Here is a 9,347-nt window from a genome sequence, read left to right as displayed (position 1 = left end):
GCTCTAACTTGGCACTATTATATGTGGTTGCATGTTGCGTATGATGTCTATCTTGTATTGCTTCTAACTTTGTTGAATTGCATCTACTTACTTTACACATAATGCCTGTGAATATGACATGTGTTCCTGTTTCTACATCAGACTACTATTCTTGCATATCCCGCATCAGTCACTTATGATAAGGCACCTTTAAGTCGCCACTGTGATATTGGTTGTGTCTTGCATATGATTTCTAGCATGTACTGCTTCTAATTTGTTGAAACGCCATACAGTTTGAACTTGGCAGAGTGATATTGGTTGCATCTTTCATATGGTGTCTAGCTTGCAGTGCTTCTAATTTGTTGAAATGCCTTCTGCTTAGTTACCACAACATAGGTGTGAATATGTCACACCATCCTGTTTTTCATACATATTCCATCCTCGCATCATGTGTTTGCCTTTCATCCGAGTAGTGTTCGTCATTATCATGCATGAATGAGTTCTGAAGAGCGAATTTTATTCCTTTTTCTTATCGGTTTGACTTCACAATGCAAAATCATTACAGCTGAAGGAAATTAGTCCGGCAGTGGAAGATGGTGGTCCTTCGGAGCAACTCAAACAGGGGGTCTCTACAGATTCTACTCCGCCATCCTCCCAATAAGATTCGCAAGACAACACAAGGCTGGACAGTCAACGTAGCTGTGTAGATGATGAGCACATCTCCCCTACTCCACCATCACAGGTGCTTGCTCTAACTTGACACTATTATATGTGGTTGCATGTTGTGTATGATGTCTAGCTTGTATTGCTTCTAACTTGAATTGCATCTGCTTACTTTACACATAATGCCTGTGAATATGACACGTGTTCCTGTTTCTAGAACATACGTGTACATGATGAGCACATCTCCCCTACTCCACCATCACAGGTGCTTGCTCTTACTTGGAACTGTTATACATGGTTGCGTTTTCCGTATGATGTCTAGTTTGTATTGCTTCTGATTATGTTGAATTGCATCTACATAGCTTACAACTTATACCTGCAACGATCACTTACCCATAAGACACATTTAACTTGGGACTGTGATGTAGGTTGCATCTTGCATTGTCTTCTAGCTTGTACTGCTTATAATTTCTTGAAATGGCACTTACGACGAGACATTTTTTACCTGATAGAGTGATATTGGTTGCATGTTCATATGGTACCTAGCTTTCATTTCTTCTAATTTTGTTGAAATGCCTTCTGCTTACTGTTTTTCATACATATTCCATCCTCCTATCGTACGTGTGAATATGAAACACTGTCTTTTTTGTATATATTCCATCCTCCTATCCTGCGCTTGCCTTACATCAAAGTAGTGTTCATCTGTATCATGCATCAACCAGTTATGCAGAGCTAATTTTATTCATATTCTTGTGGTTTTGACTTCATAAGGCAATATCAGAAAATAGGAAGGAAAATAATAAGTTAGGGGATGTTGGTGGTCCTCCGCACCGACGCAAACAGAGACTCTCTAGATTTGCCACTGCTACTGCTAATGAAGTTGAAGTCCCAAGTCTACATGATGATTTCATCTCCCGTACTCCACCATCACAGGTGCTTGCTCTAAGTTGACAGTGTGATAATTGGTTTCATGTTGCATATGTTGTCTAGCATGTATTTCTTCTATTTTGATTAAATTGCACCTGCTGAGTTTATATGTTATACATGTGCATATGACATGGCTTTCTGTGTCTAGAATACACTGCATCTATCTATCATACCATGTTCTTACATCAAAGTACTGTTGTTGTGTATCCCGCATCAGTCACTCATGATTGGACGCTTTTAACATGGCAGTTTGATAGTGGTTGCATCTTGCATTGATTTCTACGTTGTACTGCTTCTAATTTTTCGAATTGCCACTTATGACAAGATACTTTTAACTTGGCAGAGTAATATTGGTTGCATCTTTCATATGGTGTCTAGCTTGCATTACTTCTATTTTCTTGAAAATCCTTCTGCTTAGTTTGCACATCGTAGCTGTGAATATGTCATGTCGTCCTGTTTTTCTTACATATTCCATCCTCATATGGTTGTCTTACATCAAAGTATTGCTTGTCTGTATCATGCACCAATGAGTTCTGAAGAGTGATTTTATTCTTTCGTGTTGTGGGTACAACTTGACATGGCAAAGTAAAAAAGAGCAAGGAAAATAATATAGTAGGGAGTGTTGTTACTCGTCGGGTGAAACGGAAAAGGTTCTGCTGTCGAGATTATGCTAGTACTTATAGTGCAGTAGAAGGTCCAAGTCCACCGGCTAAATCTACAAACACAGTATCACTTGCTCCACCAGCTGCAGCATCCGCTTCAACTGTACCAGCATCTCAACCAGTTACTCATTCGTTTGCTCCGGAACTGGCCAGTTCCCAAGCTGCCTTCACACCTAACACTACTTCCGAAGCACTGCTGACACAACATGACTTGGCAAGATCAGATGAACCTCATGAGCATCAACACCAAGACGGTACCTGACCGAGTCAAGTTGCAGTTGCATGCTCCTTTATATGTACTCTCACAGTTTGATGTACACTAACACTTTCCATATTCGTTGTTGAACTAGTACCACGGCACAAGCGGAAACAGACATCAGGGATAATGCTTGACAGATTAACAAAATCTAAAGGAGGAAGAATGGAGATCCATTTTGAGGCAGGTTTAAAAAGGCCACGTGATGCCACAGAGTCAGCCAAGTTAGTATCAGAGACAACTGTTGCCGTTAGGTGTCATGCATGTATCCTCCCAACGTGGATCCAGTACAGGAATGAGAAAGACAATACCCAGTTTAACACCTTCCTTGACCATTTATCCGTAAGTAATGTTATTCATCACAATTAGTAATATTGTCTTGCTCTGTCCCATACTTTCTAGCTTCCTCCTAATAAGACTCACATTCTTTTTTCAACAGATGAGGTTCAAGTTGGATCCGAAAGATGATGCAACTAAACAAGCATGCACTCATGTTTTTCAGTCTGCTCTGCGATAGTATCGATACCACCTTAGAAAATCTCACTTTGAAGGCAAGGATAACAATGTAATCGCCCAAACATCTCCAGTGGAATATATTACAGATGAAGACTGGACAGCCCTCGTTAAACACTGGTCTGATCCAAAGTATCAGGTAGGCTATATATATTGTTGGAAATATGCCCTAGAGGCAATAATAAATTGGTTATTATTATGTTTCCTTGTTCATGATAATCGTTTATTATCCATGCTATAATTGTATTGATAGGAAACTCAGATACATGTGTGGATACATAAACAACACCATGTCCCTAGTAAGCCTCTAGTTGACTAGCTCGTTGATCAATAGATGGTTACGGTTTCCTGACCATGGACATTGGATGTCGTTGATAACGGGATCACATCATTAGGAGAATGATGTGATGGACAAGACCCAATCCTAAGCCTAGCACAAGATCGTGTAGTTCATTTGCTAAAGCTTTTCTAATGTCAAGTATCATTTCCTTAGACCATGAGATTGTGCAACTCCCGGATATCATAGGAGTGCTTTGGGTGTGCCAAACGTCACAACGTAACTGGGTGGCTATAAAGGTACACTACAGGTATCTCCGAAAGTGTCTGTTGGGTTGGCACGAATCAAGACTGGGATTTGTCACTCCGTGTAAACGGAGAGGTATCTCTGGGCCCACTCGGTAGGACATCATCATAATGTGCACAATGTAACCAAGGAGTTGATCACGGGATGATGTGTTACGGAACGAGTAAAGAGACTTGCCGGTAACCAGATTGAACAAGGTATCGGATACCAACGATCGAATCTCGGGCAAGTACAATACCGCTGGACAAAGGGAATTGTATACAGGATTGATTAAGTCCTTGACATCGTGGTTCATCCGATGAGATCGTCGTGGAGCATGTGGGAGCCAACATGGGTATCCAGATCCCGCTGTTGGTTATTGACCGAAGAGTTGTCTCGATCATGTGTGCATGACTCACGAGCCCGTAGGGTCTACACACTTAAGGTTTGATGACGCTAGGGTTATTAGGAAGACTTGTATGTGATTACCGAATATTGTTTGGAGTCCCGGATGAGATCCCGGACGTCACGGGAGTTCCAGAATGGTCCGGAGGTAAAGATTTATATATGGAAAGTTGTTGTTCGGGTTCCGGGAAAAGTTCGTTTTTCGGTATTGTACCGAGAAGCTTCCAGAAGGTTCTGGAGGATTCCGGAGGGGTCCGGAGGTCCGGAAAAAGTTCCGCCACATCCAATACAGTAGCATGGTCTGTAGGGGGGGGGCCTAACCTTAATGGGCCAAGGGCACCAGTCCCCCCCCCAAGGCCCATGCGCATGGGAGAGGGGAAACCCTAAGGGGGAGGGCCTCCACTTGGCTTGGGAGGCACTCCTCCGCCCCTTGGCCGCCGCCCCCCAACCCTAGATTGGATCTAGGGGGCCGGCCCCCCTCTCCCCCACCTATAAATAGTGGAGGGGTGGGAGGGCGGCCACACCCTTGAACCTGGCGCAGCCCTCCCTCCTCCTACCTTCTCCTCCTCCTCCATGGTGCTTGGCGAAGCCCTGCCGAAGAATCACAAGCTCCTCCACCACCACGCCGTCGTGCTGTTGGACTTCTTCCTCAACCTCTCCCTCCTCCTTGCTGGATCAAGGCGTGGGAGATGTCTCCGTTCCGTACGTGTGTTGAACGCGGAGGTGCCGTCCGTTCGGCACTAGGATCATCGGTGATTTGGATCACGACGAGTATGACTCCATCAACCCCGTTCACTTGAACGCTTCTGCTTAGCGATCTACAAGGGTATGTAGATGCACTCTCCTTCCCCTCATTGCTAGATTACTCCATAGATTGATCTTGGTGATGCATAGAAAATTTTGAATTTCTGCTACGATCCCCAACAGTGGCATCATGAGCTAGGTCTATGCGTAGTTTCTATGCACGAGTAGAACACAAAGCAGTTGTGGGCGTGGATATTGTCAATTTGCTTGCCGTTACTAGTCTTATCTTGATTCGGCGGCATCGTGGGATGAAGCGGCCCGGACCAACCTTACACGTACGCTTACGTGAGACTGGTTCCACCGACTGACATGCACTAGTTGCATAAGGTGGCTAGCGGGTGTCTGTCTCTCCCACTTTAGTCAGATCGGATTCGACGAAAAGGGTCCTTATGAAGGGTAAATAGAAATTGGCATATCACATTGTGGTTTTCGCGTAGGTAAGAAACGTTCTTGCTAGAAACCTATAGCAGCCACGTAAAAACTTGCAACAACAATTAGAGGACGTCTAACTTGTTTTTGCAGCATATGCCGTGTGATGTGATGTGGCCAAAAGGATGTGATGAATGATATATGTGATGTATGAGATTGATCATGTTCTTGTAATAGGAATAACGACTTGCATGTCGATGAGTATGACAACCGGCAGGAGCCATAGGAGTTGTCTTAATTTATTTATGACCTGTGTGTCAACATAAACGTCATGTAATTACTTTACTTTATTTCTAAAGCGTTAGCCATAGTAGTAGAAGTAATAGATGACGAGACAACTTCAAGAAGACACGATGATGGAGATCATGATGATGGAGATCATGGTGTCATGCTGGTGACAACGATGATCATGGAGCCCCGAAGATGGAGATCAAAAGGAGCAAAATGATATTGGCCATATCATGTCACTATTGATTGCATGTGATGTTTATCATGTTTTACATCTTATTTGCTTAAAACGACGGTAGCTTAAATAAGATGATCCCTCACTAAAATTTCAAGAAAAGTGTTCCCCCTAACTGTGCACCGTTGCGAAGGTTCGTTGTTTCGAAGCACCACGTGATGATTGGGTGTGATAGATTCTAACGTTCGAATACAATGGGTGTAAGCCAGATTTACACACGCAATACACTTAGGTTGACTTGACGAGCCTAGCATGTACAGACATGGCCTCGGAACACGGAAGACCGAAAGGTCGAGCATGAGTCGTATAGATGATATGATCAACATGAAGATGTTCACCGATGTTGGCTAGTCCGTCTCACGTGATGATCGGACACGGCCTAGTTGACTCGGATCATGTTTCACTTAGATGACTAGAGGGATGTCTATCTGAGTGGGAGTTCATTAAATAATTTGATTAGATGAACTCAATTATCATGAACATAGTCTAAATTGTCTTTGCAAATATGTTGTAGATGAATAGCTCACGTTGTAGCTCCCTGTTTCAATACGTTCCTAGAGAAAGACCAAGTTGAAAGATATTGTAAGCAATGATGCGGACTAGGTCCGTAGTCCGAGGAGTGTCCTCACTGCTACACAAAAGGCTTGCGTCTTTGATGCACCGCTCGATGTGCAAACCCCTACAACGTCGTCTGTGGATGTTGTGAACACCTGACAGACACATCCTGATGACTACTTGATAGTTTAGTGCACCATACTTTACGGCTTAGAATCGGGATTCCAATGACGTTTTGAACGCCATAGAACATATGAGATGTTCCAAGAGCTGAAATTGGGATTTCAGGCTCATGCCCGTGTTGAGAGGTGTGAGACCTCTGACAAGTTCTTTTGCCAACAAGATGGAGGAGAATAGCTCAGCTAGTGAGCATGTGCTCAGAATGTCTGGGTGCTACAATCACTTAAATCAAGTGGGAGTTAAACTTCCAGATAAGATAGTGATTGATAGAGTTCTCTAGACACTATCACTAAGCTACTAGATCTTCGTGATGAACTATGACATGCAAGGGATGGAGTTGATCCCGGAGCTGTTTGCGGTGCTTAAGACCGCAAAAGGTAGAAATCAAGCAGGAGCATCAAGTGTTGATAGATTAACAAGACCACTAGTTTCAAGAAGGGCAAGGGCAGAAGGGAAACTTCATGGATGGCAAACTAGTTGCCGCTCCAGTGAAGGAACCCAAGGTTGAACCCAAATCCGAGACTAAGTGCTTCTATTGTAAGGGGAACAGTCACTGGTAGCGGAATTACCCCAAATGCATGGTAGATAAGAAGGCTGCCAACTTCAACAAAGTATATACGTGTTATTAATGTGTACCTCACTAGTACTCCTGGTAGCACCTGGGTATTGGATACCGGTTCAGTTGCTATTATTGGTGACTTGAAGCAAAAGCTATGGACTAAACGGAGACTGGCTAAGGGAGAGGTGACGATGTGTGTTGGAAGTGTTTCCAAAGTTGATGAGATCACCATCGCATGCTCTATCTGCCTTCGGGATTAGTATTGAACCTAGATAAATATTATCAGGTGTCTACGTTGAGCATGAATATGATTAGATCATGTTCATTGCAATACGGTCATTCATTTAAGTTAGAGAATAATGGTTATTCTATTTACATGAATGACACCTTTCATGGTCATGCACCCTATGTGAATGGTTCATTGAATCTCGGTCGTGGTAATACACATGTTCATGCCAAAAGATGTAGAGTTAATAATGATAGTACCACTTTCTTGTGGCACTGCCGCTTAGGTCATATTGGCGCAAGATGCATGAAGAAACTCCATGTCGATGGATGTTTGGAGTCACTTGATTTTGAATCACTTGACACATGCGAGCCATGCCTCATGGGCAGGATGACCAAGACCCCGTTTTCAGGTACAATGAAACAGGCAAGTGACTTGTTGGAAATCATGCATGCTGATGCGTGTGATCCAATAAGAATTGAAGAGTGCGGTGGATATCGCTATTTTCTCATCTTCACTGACGATTTGAGTAGATATAGGTATATTTACTTAATGAAGCACAAGTCTGAAACGTTTGAAAAGTTCAAGCGATTTCAGAGTGAAGTTAAGAATCATCATAACAAGAAGATCAAATTCCTACGATCTGATCAATGAGAATTTCCGAGTTACGAGTTTGGCGAACACTTAAGACATTGTGGAATTGTTTCACAGTTGAAGCCATCTGGAACACCACAGGGTAATGGTGTGTCCAGACATCGTAATCGAACCTTATGAAATATGGTGCGATCTATGATGTCTCTTACCAATCTACTGTTTTCATTTTGAGGTTATGCGTTAGAGACAGCTGCATTCACTTTAGATAGGACACCATCTAAGTCCGTTGAAACGACGTCGTGTGAACATTGGTTTGGCAAGAAACCAAAGTTGCCACTTCTTAATGTTTGGGGCTGCGATGCTTAAGGCTTCAGCCGGAGAAGCTCGAACCCAAAGCGGACAAACACATCTTCATAGGATACCCAAAGGTGACAGTTGGGTACACCTATCTCAGATCCGAGGGCAAATTGTTTGTCGCTAAGAAGTCCTTTCTCGAGAAGGAGTTTCTCTCGAAAGAATTGAGTGGGAGGAAGATAGAACTTGATGAGGTTGTCGAACCTTTACTTCAACAGAGTGATGCAACACAGAAAGATGTTTTCTGTGGTGCCTACGTCTATTGAATAGGAAGTTAATGATAGTGATCATGAAGCTTCGGATCAAGTTGCTATCGAACCTCGTAGGTCGACAAGGATATGTACTACTCCTGAGTGGTACGGTAATCCTGTCTTAGATATCATGTTGTTAGACAACAATGAACCTACGAGCTATGGAGAAGCGATGGTGGGCTTGTATTCCGACAAATGGTTAGAAGCCATGAAATCCGAGATAGGATCCATATATCAGAACAAAGTATGGACTTTGGTGGACTTGCCCGATGATCGGCAAGCCATTGAGATAAATGGATCTTTTAAGAAGAAGACGGACGTGGGCGGTAATGTTACTGTGTATGAAGCTCGACTTGTGGGAAAGAGTCTTTTCACAAGTTCAAGGAGTTGACTACGATGAGAATTTCTCACCCGTAGCGATGCTTAAGTCCGTCGGAATCATGTTAGCATTAGCTGTATTTTTCAATTATGAAATCTTACAGATGGATGTCAAAACAAGTTTTCTTACCAGTTTTCGTAAGAAAAGTTGTATGTGATAGAATAAAAGGTTTTGACGATCCTAAGGATGCTAAAAGGTATGCTGGCTCCAGCAATCCTTCTATGGACTAGAGCAAGCATCTCAAAATCGGAATATATGTTTTGATGGAGTGATCAAAGCTTTTAGGTTTATACAATGTTTGCTAGAAACTTGTATTTACAAGAAAGTGAGTGGGAGCACTACAACATTTCTGATAAGTATATGTGGATGACATATTGCTGATTCGAAATAATGTAGAATTTCTGGAAAGCATAAACGGTTGTTTGAAGAGTGTTTTTCAAAGGAAGACCTGGATAAAGCTGCTTACAAATTGGGCATCAAGATCTATAGAGATAGATCAAAACGCCTGATGATACTTTCAAAGAACGCACACCTTGACATGTTTTTGAAGGAGTTCAAAATAGACCAGTCAAATAAGGGGTTCTTA

This window comes from Triticum aestivum, chromosome 2A (genome assembly GCF_018294505.1).
Source record: "Triticum aestivum cultivar Chinese Spring chromosome 2A, IWGSC CS RefSeq v2.1, whole genome shotgun sequence".
Lineage (NCBI taxonomy): Eukaryota > Viridiplantae > Streptophyta > Magnoliopsida > Poales > Poaceae > Triticum > Triticum aestivum.
The sequence above is the reverse complement of the archived record's forward strand: the minus strand, read 5'-3'. Positions refer to the sequence as shown.